Source organism: Mus caroli, chromosome 8 (assembly GCF_900094665.2).
Source record: "Mus caroli chromosome 8, CAROLI_EIJ_v1.1, whole genome shotgun sequence".
Taxonomy (NCBI): Eukaryota; Metazoa; Chordata; class Mammalia; order Rodentia; family Muridae; genus Mus; species Mus caroli.
This window is the reverse complement of record NC_034577.1, coordinates 115322781-115336153: the sequence shown is the minus strand read 5'-3', so window position 1 is coordinate 115336153 and position 13373 is coordinate 115322781. Positions and strand designations below refer to the sequence as shown.

At 47.1% G+C, this 13373-nt stretch overlaps 1 pseudogene; it reads left to right on the top strand.

Annotated features, from left to right (window-relative positions):
* Positions 1 to 13373, top strand: part of LOC110300923 — a 49689-nt pseudogene that overhangs the window by 18266 nt on the left and 18050 nt on the right.

The following is a 13373-nucleotide window of genomic DNA, read 5'->3' as shown; positions in this document are numbered from 1 at the left end:
CCTTTATGGCTTCCTCCCTGGTCACATTCAGCTACTCATTTTATGCAATCCAGGCCCCCCTTCCTAGGGATGGTGCCTCCCCCTGTGACCTACGTTATCCTACACCAATTAGGGACTTTAAAAAATGCCCACAAACACACCACAGTTCAATCAGATTTAGGCAAGTCCTCGGTTGAGGCTCCCTTTTCCCAAGTGCCTCTAGGTTTGTGTTAAGTTAACAGCTGGAGCTAACCACAACACCATCCATCCACACGCATGCTTGATTCTTAGGCATTCATCTGGGATCCACCCATGCAGATATGAGCAAACATGAATGCATGCTACCTCCTACTTCCTTTACATACTAAATACTGGATGCTGACTAGACAGACTAGTTTCTATTTTGTTTGGCCACTTGTGACTCTAGAGAGCTGTCTCTGTCTGTCTGTCTGTCTGTCTGTCTCTCCCTCTTATGTATGTATTCCCCTGTGTATGCATGTATATGCCTGTGTGTGTGGCAGCAGATATCAATGTTAGATGTCTTCCTTAATTGTTTTCGACCTTACTTTTTATATCTTTATTTCCTCTTTGAAAATTTCATGAATTTATACAATGTATTTTGATCCGTTATTACCTAGGATCTCTTACTAAACCTAGAGTTCACCAATTTGGCTAGACTGGTTGACCCATTAGCTCCATCTCCACCTCATGGGCCATGGAGATGTCTACTGTGCTTGGCTTTTCATGTGGATGCTGGGAATCCTAACTTGGATTTTCATGAGCACAGCATGATTGAGATACAATTTACAAACCACAAAATTCACAAACTTAAGAGATAATCAAGGCCAAGTGTTATACATTCAGAGCCATGAAGCTATCTCATAGTACCAGAGATTGCTAAACTGTTACTTGTAAAGGAACAGCTTTAGTTATCTCCCACCTGCTATAAAGAATTAAGTTTTAACTGAGGACAGGTGAAGTGACTCAGTAGGTAAAAGTGCTTGTCACAAAGCTGGTGGCGACCTGAAGCCAATCCCTGGGACCCACCCGGTGGAAAAAAAAACTGACTTCTGCAAGATATCCTGTGACTATATGTGTGTGTGTACACACACACACACACACACACACACACACACACACCACACACAAAGCTTGGTTGAATACTTGATACTGTAGGACCCAGAATCTTGAATGTTTTTCAGTTTATTGATATTTTAATTTTCTAATTGTTGATGTTTGAAAATAGCAGTTTGCATAAATATATAATGCAAAACGACAGAATTATACTTAGAGCTATTTAGGAAATTGGAAATTCTGTCTTAATTCCAAGCCAGAACTCATTTAATGATTTTTTTTAATGAAACTCTAGCCAGCAACTTAAATAGCAATTTTTAAAAATCGACCATTTTTAACATAGAGATTTAAAAACTTGAAACGTACATATGAGAGATGAGGGTCTTTGTTTTCTGTAATCAAACCATTAAGTTTCTTTAAGAGCAGAAAACTTTGTAAACACTATAAAGATTTTTTTTTTCCAGCCAGACATGGTGGCCTGTTTTGCCAGCGTGACGTCATGAGGATCATGCGATTGGGAATTCAAAGTCATCCCCAGCTACACAGTGAGTGAGAGGCCAGGCTGGTTACATAAGCCCTTGTCTCAAAAGGACGAGAAAAATCAATAAAGAACCCCCTGCAATGCATAGCACATAGTAGGCTTGCGTTTGAGCTGAAGTCTTAGGCGTCATTCACTGACTTCATAGGGCTTGAAAGTGCAAACTGTGTGTTCAGAATCGTTTGCTTGGGTGCTGGGATGGCGAGGCTGTCTGAGACATCGGATTTAAGGCCACAGTGAAATTCAGTAGCATCCCGAGTTCATTGTACAGTTGGTTTTTGAACTGATTTTTGGTCCTTGTGCACAGTGAGAAGAATCCCAGAGATGGAGGGGCCTGGTGAAGAAGGAGAACGTCTGCACTGAGATCTTTGGAGCCATGGCAGCTGCGGGAAGCAGTCGCCTATCCTTGAAGCAAGCTTGGTGTGCTAACACAGCAAACCCCAGCCGTCCCAAGCCTCAGGGCTCTGCAGATTTTTCTAGTGTCATCGGATGTTTCTGTTTTGAAGAACTAAGAAGCCCCTTTTAAAAGCCAGGTTTCGAGAACACAAAAATCAAAATGGTTGCAGAATGGTCAACGTGAAGAACCTTTTCTGAGCTCAGAGGTTTTTCTGGCAGAGTACGTTGTTACATCAGCACCTTATATGGACCCAACTCCTTCAGAGAGAACAGATTTCCGATTTAATAAGACTGCAGCTTATCGTGGCCAGACTACTCCAGTTTGCCCCCTGATCTAGCCTTCTTCTGGACTTGTGGAAGTTTGCCACCCTTCTGGCTTGCATATTCCTAACCACTGAATGTGAGTCCTGTGCACCTTCCCGAATGGTTCCCTGTGGTGCCTCAGGTCCTGTTCTGTTTCTCCCCCAGGCCAGTTTCTAAACTAACTTGAGCTCTGGGGTGGGTTGAGAAACTCTGTCTCATTGAAAAGGGCAGAAGAGCAACGGAAGATGATTTCCAGCATTGTGTGTGCATGTGTGCTTGTGCTCCTACATACACATGCAGATGTGCACATATGCTACACACTTACACATGGAAGCAGAAAAAGGGGAAATACCCTGAGCTCTATTTTGGCCTTGTTTGCCACTGCCTGGTTTAGAGTTTTACAACAGTCACGGAACCACTTAGCTTGTGGCCAGGACTCTTATTTCCAAAGATTGCTTCTTGCAGAGAGGCTGGAGGCTGTAAGTCTCGTGTTGCTACTCAAACCTAAAGTCAAAACAATACGGAGCTAGAACTTTAGCCCCGTGGTCATACCCTTCATGTCTAGAGGGTGCAGTCACCATGTGGGTGGTACCTGGTGTTGTGAGGGTAGTCAATGGCCCTGAGTGTGCCACTTCTACTGTAGTGGATGGCTTCTGGAGGGCAGCTTGGCTGTGGGTCTTTTTGTCCCACAAAAAGAAAGCAGAACAAGACATTTCCCCACTCAGGTGCCAGGCGGTAGCACTCACGTCTAATCCCAGCATTTGCTCAGAAGGCCGAGGTGGGCTGATCTCTGTAAGTTCAGAGCTAACCTGATCTACAGAGTGAGTTCCAGGGAAGCCAGGGCTACACAGAGCAATCCTGTCTCCAACAAACAAACACACACACACACACAGGCAAGATATTCCTTCATTCTAGAGAAATAATACCTCTGGGGTCAGATTCTCTGGCTAAGATTTAGCTGGAATGTTCTTCTTTGGGAAACTAAAAAAAAAATCAGCTTTTGAATATTTAATAATACTGAAATATAAAAAAGAAAGAATTCTCCTTTATGCATTCAAAAAAATCCCAGCAAATAACAACAAACAACATTGAGGCTCCTGGTGTGTTTTTGAGATATCTTGGCAGCTCAGAGACAATGGTGGGCTGGCTGGGAGGTAGTTAATGTGTGTAAACCCTGTGAGGTCAAAGGAGCAGCTTCCCAAGTGCCAATGCTACTTCATTATTTATCGACATCTGTATTAATATCAGGACAGCCGAAGCCTTTAAACATGGATTTTTCTTGTGAGGATGTGAGCTCCAAAATATATTTTGTGCATCTAATTCTTCTGGAATTTAATAGGTAACTGGATAAATTAACACAAGCGGCAAAATGCCAGGAAATCAGACACTTAGCATTTATAATGCCGGAGGAGCTCAGAGCTCTGGACTGTCTCGAACTGTGTCATGTGGCAGTCAAGCATTCCTGTCTTTGTCTCTCTCTGAGTCTCTCTCTCTCTCTCTCTCTGTGTCTCTGTCTCTCTCTGTCTCTCTGTGTGTCTCTGTGTCTCTGTGTCTCCATGTCTGTCTGTCTGTCTGTCTGTCTGTCTGTCTGTCTCTCTCTCTCTCTCTCTCTCTCTCTCTCAGGTGGTGCTGCTTACAAGCTCTTGCTGACTTTGCCTTGCTATGTGAGTAGTAGTCCCAGGATAGAGCCAGGCAATGACAGTTGGCAGCAGAGAAGGTGACAGCTGTGGTCCTCTGGGGACTCATTTAGACTCTCAACTGAAGAACTGCATATGTGTTTCTAGCTCAGCCTCACAATCATTATGAGTCAGGTCTTCTAGCCAGGCTCCATAATGGGCCAGTAGAGGCAGTACAGTGGCCCTGAAGGCACAAGGCAAGAGGGAGGCCTTCCTCTATGTTCTATAGAGGAAGTTGGTTCTGGAAAATTCTGTAGAGGTATTGAATAGAGACAGGGCCACACTGTGATAGCCATAAGAAAAGGCCATCCACTTGGGACCCCCAGAGGAGGCTGGGCAAGGTGTTGAGGGCAAGAGTGAGGTGGTAATTCATAAATGAAAAGAGGCAGGGCTCTCTGGAGACTTGGAAGTTCCAGCTGGCTAAAAAAGGAGGCTGTTTGAAAACCTGGAATCACTGAGGCGAGGGAGGGGGCGGGGCAGCCTGGAGTCTTCAGTGACAGCAGCTAGTGCTGATGGGGAATGAAAACAGAGACTGAGAGAGCCAGGATGCTAAGCAGCTGCATCACCACCCTCAGGGGAGCAGCCAAGAACTGTTCTAGAAACCCTTTCTGTGGCAGACTTAACAATTCAGTCTCTCTACCTCCAGAGACCCAGGAGATGCAAAACACTGCTCACATTTCCCCGCAAAGCCAAGCATGGTAGCATACTCCATTACTCCGGCACCTTTGAGACTGAAGTGAGAAGAATGTTGTGAGTTCTAGGCCAGTCTGGGTTACTCAGGAAGGAGAGAGACAGACAGACAGAGACAGAGACAGACAGAGGGAGACACACACAGAGAGACAGAGACAGAGAGAGAGAGAACTGGGCATGTAGCTCAGTTAATAGAGTGCTTGCCTACCTATCACGCCCAAAGGACCACATAATAAAACTAGATATGGTGGTACTCCTGTCATCCCAGCACTCGGGAGGCAGAGACAGGCGGATTTCTGAGTTCGAGGCCAGCCTGGTCTGCAGAGTGAGTTCCAGGACAGCCTGGGTTACACAGAGAAACCCTGCCTCAAAAAAAAAAAAAAAAAATCAAGATCATCCTTAACTGTATGACAGTCCTAATTTGAACTAGGATACATCTTGAGACCTTGTTTCAAAATAATAATAATAATAATAATAATAAATTATGTTCTTATTTGGACCTTTCTATCTCCTGGTGTAGGCTTCACACTCCAGGAGCTCATATCAGGTTGTGTTTCCTCAGCAGTCTGCAGCCACAATGGGGCTTCCAAAAGATGAAGAAGCCCTGGCCTGTTCCTGGCCTATGTCCAGAATGAGTTCAGGGCGGAACTCAGCAGGTGGACATCATGATGCTGAGAACAACCTAAGGGAGAAGACTGAGACACAAGAAAGACATCGTGGCTGGTGTCCTGGGGTGGAGCAGAAGGCCACACTCACTGCCACTGAGCTAGAACATTTGCAAAGAAGGCATCTCCTGGTACTCTAAGAGTCCTGATTGGACTGAGTCCCTTCTATCTTTACATTCCTACCTTGCAGATTACACAAGCTGTAAAGCATCAGTGTCTATGAGACTTGAAGGTTACCTGTGTCGCTGCTGAGTTAGAGCAGAGGCAAGCTTGGCCAGGAAGGCCTCAGGGAGCTAGCAGTCACCACTGCTCCATTGAGGAAGATCTGCAGAGAAGAAAGAGCTTGCAAGGAGATGGCGTTCTGAGTGCCTCGGTGTCTATGCTTACACCCAAAGTGACAGATCTTCGAGTAGCCACTTGAGGCTGGGAAGATGGACAGAGTGACTGTCAGCTGCATGAGGCAGTCACGGAGTCACAGAAACCGAGCGAGCCACAAATCTTTACCCAACGCTGTATGAAAGGTCTGTGCTGTTCTCAAAAGAATACACAGGCAAGCTTGTGAGGTCTAGCCGCTGCCTGTAGGAGCTCATGCTGCCAAAGAACACATTGCATACTCAGCCCACGTGGGGTGGCAAGTGACAAATACTCGTGCCTGTCACCACCATCTCTGTCTCCCTTGCTCTCTGATGCCCTTACCATGCTTCAGTCACGCTCAGGCCTAGAGTTCTTGAGGACGGACAAGGAATGCGTAAACAGCCCTCTCGGGCTCCCTTCCAATCAGTGTACATCATTTCGTAAAGCCCTTGAAATGTCTGGCTCAGAATCCACACTTAGCAAGGGAGGTCTGAATGAGCCCATGGGTGGGAGGCAGACGGCAACTTGAGTAATGCCAGTATCACATGAGAGCCGGATGACAGTGTCTCTGAGGACACAGAAATCATGTCAGAGAAAGCCTCTGCAAGGAATCTGGCCAGAGCCCCAGTCTCGGGATGGGTTGCAGGGGAAGATGCCAGTGTTGGGTAAAAAGGCATGGAGTGTGACTGAGCTGAGACATGGTGGTGGGTGAGCCTGGGCTAAAATCCAGCTCAGGCTCTATACTCTGGGTTGCCAGCAGAGACACATGGCAGTTTCTCTGCTCGAAGCCTCTTGTGGGCAGGGACCAAGGGCAGGAGGGAGAGGTATGTCTGGCTATCGAACACACTAAATAAGTAAATGGCATCTCCCTACTGTCCCCTACACAAAGCTTCTTCATTGCCAAACCCAGGTGGGGCCCATCAGTACGAGCTAAAGCTACTACAAAGCCCATGACGCTCGCTCTCCTACATGGAGGGAGAGGTTCTGGCAAAGTGCCCCTGTGTGTTTTGTAAATAGAAAGTAGTTTTGTATTCCTTTTCTTGATGTGGACTTTTAAAACCATATCAGCTTTAGCCCCGAACTCCTGTGCATACCTGGATGTGCAGTGGGCTGTGTGCAGGGATCAGAGCTTTGTCAGCTGGGTGCACATCACCCCTCCCCTCCTGGTGGTCAGCTTCAGACTGAGCTCCTGCCCGATCTCCTCCAGAAGTCATGGGCCACACAGATGTCCCTATAGATCCATGTAGACCACACTCTGAGTCTCTCACCTCCTGCAGGTTGTGGATGAGGAGGGGTGGGAAGGAACAAGTGGGTCTGTTTGTAAAGGCAAGTGAGGTAGAGCACGGAACTACAGGGGTGGCTATCTTGTCCTTGCGAGGAGGAGGGCTGTTTAAAGTAGACCTCCCCAGTCAAAGGTCATTTGTAGGTTAGAAACTAAAGACAGCTGCAGATAAAGACATGCTGAAGTCCCAGGATGTACTGTGTTATTGTGTGCTCAAACAGTGTGTTCAGTGACATACCTGCATACAGGTGCTGCTGTAACCCAACATGGCTATTTGGAAAATAATGACACAGAGGGCTGATTATGGAACAGCCCTGTCAGGGTTTTGTTTTGTTTTGTTTTGTTTTTTGGTAGGGGGGAGTCTTTGATATGCCAAGGCTAGCTCGCTGTGGTGGATCCACCACTGCCATACCCCTTGGATGGAATCCCAGAATGGGGGGCTCATGAGGGAGCAGACACCCTTGGGACAGACATTATAAATAAATGGCTGGAAGGAGACGTCCAGCCTCAGAGCTGGCCTGTGGTTTGCTATTGATCACTACTGCTGCTAATTATTCCTCTGCCTGGTGAATATGCCTGCCTTTCCTCCGTCCACCCTTTGTCCTCACCTAACCGCACAGAACCCCATTGCCCTCATTAGGGCTTTCCAGCAGCCAGCCATTTCCGGAGATCAACATACCAGGGCTTAAAGCACACTCACCCTCCATCTGGTGTCTGACAGGCATTCTGAACAAGGCAACTGCGGTCCCTGGACTACTCTCTAACACTGCTCAAACCCTCCTTGCCTGGAGTAGCCCATTTCTGTTTCTGAATCTATGAATCTCAAAGGCATGAAGAAGAAGTCAACTTCATTTATACATTACAACCTTCCAGAAACTCCAGGTTCCCTATTCTTTTGCCCCCTGATGACAGACAAGATATACAAACAACCACTATGAGTCTTGTTGCAGCATAAGAGTCTGTTCTCTACTTAAAATGGAACTCCCAGGTTGGCGTGGTTGACTACTGGACCCCAGGACAAAGCCACACAGAGAACTGTGAGTCCATCTGAGAGCACAGAAAGTTTTATGAGGCCCGAGGTTTCTCTATGTTTAAGAAAAGGAATTATGTAGAGACTGTGACAGGCAAGGTACTGAATTTCTGGACTTGCTTCCAATAAGAAAATTCTGGTAAATACAGGATTTTGGGAGCATCTATCACTCTTCCATGCATGATCACTACATGCCCATGACATAGCTCAGGTCCTTGTTTCCGGAAAGGTTTCTGCCATTATCAGGTATCTGCAGCCTTCAGCCCTTATAGCCCCCAAGGCCAAGGTCTTGCTCCTTCTGGTCAACCTTCAGATGGACACTTATTCTATGTAAGATCCAAGACTTGCCCCATGGGCACGACATGGCCAGGTCTGATGGGCCTCCCTGGAGGTCTTCAACTAAATTATGGTTTTATTGCTCATACTCCCCAACCCTGCCTCCTCCTCACACACCCTATTTACCCCTAGGGTCTTCTGGGGCACATCTCACTCACATTTAAGCCCCTTCAGCACCTGCTTTCTGAGGAATCTAGTCTCTGACAAGGTTTCTGGCAGGACCAAGGTTTAAGAACTTAAACTTAAAAGTGTTAAGAACCTCATAGCCTTTCACACTCCCAGGCTCTGCTGAACAATGGGGAAAGGGATAAAACGCAGCCTACATAGGAGTGCTTCTCCCAGGGATCCCTGCCATCAGTGCTTACACATTTCTAGGCGAGCTTGACCCTCCCACACAAGAAGTCAGCTGGCTCTTCAGCTGGCATGGGTCACCCTCCCTAATGTTTCTGAAGACCCCGAAGTACTTTCTTTGCTGGCTTTCTGAGACCATAGCTCTCCTCCTGAAGTCTGTGTGAGTCAGGACTAAGCAGAGAACAGTGGGTCAGGGTGGGGGCAGCAAGCGTCTCTATGAGGAAGAGACTGCCACCTGCCCAAAGGCCAGCTCTCCTCCTTCCTTCCTGACTTTGGAAGTCACCAGACACCTCAAGCCCCTGATGGCACACTTTTCCCACCATGATGAGATACCCTTCCTTCCTGAAGATGCTTCTCATGTCTCGGATTTTTGTCACAGAGATAAATAACTAATGCACTGGCTGTGGGCCTTTTCGAGCACACTCCAACCCTCAGGGACTTGTTCCCTGCTGTCCTCTCTACACTGATCAATCTTTGTTCAGGGCACTGCACAACTTCTGCCCCGCAGAGCCATGCCTGACCCCTGACCCCTGACCCCACGAGCAACCTTCTCCCCTGAAGATGCACCACTTACATACAGTCCAGTAGCTGGCTCACTCCTCCAGCAGAACCCAAGTCCCAGGCTCTGCTCATCTTGTTCGATGCTGCATTCCTTGGACTCAACAGAGTTGTCAGATAACCCGAATGAGCAGTTTATGTTCTTTTTGATGCTAATTTTCTTTCTCACCAGATGCATGGATTGCTTCATTTGCTTAATTTCCTCCCTGTTGTTTAACATTTAGGTTGCCGCTGATGTTTTCCTAATATATATATATATATATATGTGTGTGTGTGTGTGTAATATATATGTGTAATATATATATGTGTAATATATATATATATATATATATATATATATATATATATACCCTTAATGAGCACAGCCAATACTCAAGCAGTTCACTCTAGTTCCCAGGATTTGCCTGTAAAAGTGTGATGGTAAATTAGCTCAATGCAATCCCATGGCTCTACTGAAATCCAAGGTGGAGACCCGGGACAGACGCTGAGTTCCCATGCTTTCCAGCCTCGGTGGCACCGTCTCTCACCTTGTCCAGGAAGCGGCTACAGCCAGGTCTGGATGAGGACCACCCCTCCCAGACCTTGCTCACCCTGGGAGAAGCTGTTAGACACGGCCCCCAGCAGGTGAGACCAGTGGGTCCTCACTCCACATAACTCTTCTCGGCTTCACCTGCTGTGCTGGGCAGTTCACTTCTGTTCTGACTGCTGCCCAGGCAAAGTCTGGGTGGAGAGCTATGCACTTCTCATCTTTTGTGCCAATTACAGTGTGTGGCACATCCTACATGGCAAATGAATACTTGCAAAATGTCCTCAGAATTTATTCCCTGATGGCTCAAAGAACCCTTGCTTGGTGATTCCTGTGCTGGGAGGAGAGCCATTGCCTCTCCTGCACCGTCAGGGCCAGACACTGAGACCAGTGTATTATATTAAGAGGAGAAAAGCCTTATGTGAAATCATCAGATTGTTCCAGAACCCTTCATTCCTACCCTTGGATTCTTTCCCTGTCTCCTGGATCCTGTGAGGCATCTACTGGGCTCACTTGCCCCTCCAGGGACACACTGTTGCCGGATATGAATAATTGAACAGAGTGAATTTGAATGATGAATTGTGGGTCTCAGGTGTTGAGCTGTTTGTAACTGCTGTTCCGTGTACTGAAATGGGGCTCTGGAATATTAATGATGTATGTTTTCAGTATCTGGAGTGTATCTGGAAAAGACAGAAAACCCATGAGAGCTGGGCCACAGTGCTTGGAGAAGAAACTTTCCTGAGTGAGTTACATTTGCCTGGCAGCCTCCTAGACAGCAATGTCACAGTCTGGTGATCATCGGCCCAGGTTGCCAACATGCCTGGACCCTTGTACTGAGACAGGAGTTGGAATAGTTAATATTGATCACTCCAAATGTGTTAGGCATTGTTCTAGGATCTAGGATTCGTGACCAATAAAAGAAAGCAAGCCCAGCATCTGTCTTCATCTCTCTGCTTCCTGTCTATGGATGCCCTGTGACCAGCTGCTTCCTGCCTGTGGATGCCCTGTGACCAGCTGCTTCCTGCCTGTGGATGCCATGTGACCANCTGCTTCCTGACTTTGGGTGCCCTGTGACCAGCTGCTTCCTGACTGTGGATGTCCTGTGACCAGCTGCCTTATACTGATACTATGACTTTCTTTCATGAGGTTGCACCCTTAAACTGTGAGACACAGTAACTCTCCCTTCCTGAAGCGGCTGCTTCTCAGTTACTTTGTTTCACCTAGGGAGACTAGGCCTCAGCAGGGTCACCCATACCTTGTTCTCAAAGGACAGAACCCTGTGTCCTTGCTGCACAGGAGTGACACACTTCAGAGTCTTTGATCTTAATGGTGCCCTTTGATAACTGTGCAGGACAAATCTCTGTCCAGGGTGGGCATGTGTCTATCCAGCCCTTAGGAAGTGGTAAAGATGATCTGGAACAGGACCAGACAAATTGGTTACTATGGTTACTAACCACCAGGATGTTTTCCTGTCCTGCCCAGCCTGCCTAGGGCCAGAGGAGCCTGCTCCCATCTCTGAACTTCAATGTTTAGAAGGCACTTCTCTGCTCGTATCTATGTCTCCATGTATCTGTCCCTACTGATTCTTCCCTAACGCTAGATGGTGACCTTCTCAAGGACAAAGGTCACATCTTCCTTTCCTTTGAATCTGCAATGCCTGACATAGACCCTGGCAGTTCAAGACCAGCTATTATGGACAAATGTTTGTCTAGGAAAAGAAATTCCTACTTCTGCATACATTTCATCTGGCCCTTCATACAGTGCCCTGGGTTCTGAGAACAGGAGCCAAGCCAGGCATTGTCTTGGATTTACATCCCAGAAGAAAAGAAATAACTGAAACCCTGCTGCAGGTCCTGGGATGTCCTTGTGGAAAAGCTTTTCTCTCATTGCTTGTCCAAGTCTCCAACAAAGCCAAGGATGGCTATACCTGTCACCAAGCTGGCTTGAATCTAACAACAAAAATTCCATGTAGATATAGTTCAGTACAGTTACCAGTCCCCACAAGCTGTGCGTCAAATATGCAGATGCATGCAAATTGTCCTTCCCTGGAGGGATTTACTGTTTCTAAGAGCAGACATTAAAGCACAACATTTTAACACAATACAAACGCGTTGTTAGAACTCAAGGTGCCAAGGGGCATGCATCGCAGACTCTCACAGGCTTGTGTGGAACTCACCTACTCAGACGAGCTTCATGACCAGACAGAACAGTGAGTGTTCTGTATATAAATGGCCCAGGACTGGGACAGCCTCAGGTACCCAGATGTCCTTACAGGGAATTACAGGGAGCTGGTGGGCAGAGGCCAACCTCCAAGGCTACAACAGCAGAAATAGACAGGCTCAGCCTCAAAGAGAAGATGAAGAGACTCATGTGCCTTTTGTCCTACTCAGTGTCCCTCTGCCTTCTTTCCTGAGCTCTCCCACGCCCACTGCTCTGGGATCCTCTCCTGCTGCCCCTGTGGCAGTTGATTTTCTACTCCTGTTCTCTCCTCCTGCCTTTGCCAGGAGGGCATTCACTGATACATTTTCAGGGGTGCCCAGCGCACAGCTCCCTAGGTTCTGGAAGCTAGTCTGGGGATCACATGAAGTGCTCCTAGGTTCCCATTATTCTGTGTCCCGAGTGAATGTTTAGTAGTCACATGGCTCTGGACTATGACAGCTTCAGGTTGCTCACATGTCCTCGGGGGAGGTTATACCTGGTTACTGGGAGCTGGAAGACAGGGCTCCTGGCTCCTCTGGCCTCTGGCCAGCAGCCACGCCTCCAGACCAGATGAGAGTCTGCCCTCGTAAGCCTTGCATACCCATGTACCCCATTCTCAGGATGGTGCTCAGGGTCCACAGTCATCACTCACACACACCACCCCTCACTGTTGTTATACAGGAAAAAGTCTGCTTGGTGAGAGTTCTGAGGCAAAGCCGCTAGAGCGTAGGAGCTACCTGCACAGATCTGTTGCCTTTTCTTTCCTACGATGAAATGCAAACTGCTTCACTAGTGTGTCTGGGACACCTGACGCACAATAACATCAGTTAATTGAATAGATTGGCCTAATTTCCTGGGTTATTTCATTTGGGTGGCAGATAAAACAGTACTTGGAACTTTCATGGCAAAGTGAGATGTGGCTACATCAGAGAGCAGTGACATCACACACATCCATGGGCTCTGACTTTGAGATATGTTGTAGTGGCCGATGGACCCTTTCTTAGCCAACCATAAAGATGCAGTAGGCACAGCTCATATTACCAGGATCAGAATATGTAGGTCTAGTTCAGAATGTTCAGATGGTAGTAGGGCAGCAAAGCCCCTTCCTGTGCCCATGCCAGAGGGCACTTACCTTTACATTTTTGTTTTATTTTAAGGTGTGTGTGTGTGTTGCACATGAGTGCACATGTCTGTGAAGGTGTCAGATCCCTTGAACTTGGATGTTAGACTTTTGTGAGTTCACCAATTAGAGTACTAGAAACCAAACACAGGATTTCTGGGACAGCAATATGTGTTCTTAACCTCTGAGCCAGCTCTTAGCTCCTGCATGACACTCAAGTGTGTGTGTGTGTGTGTGTGTGTGTGTGTGTGTGTGTGTGTGTGTGTGAGAGAGAGAGAGGTGTACATGTGATGATG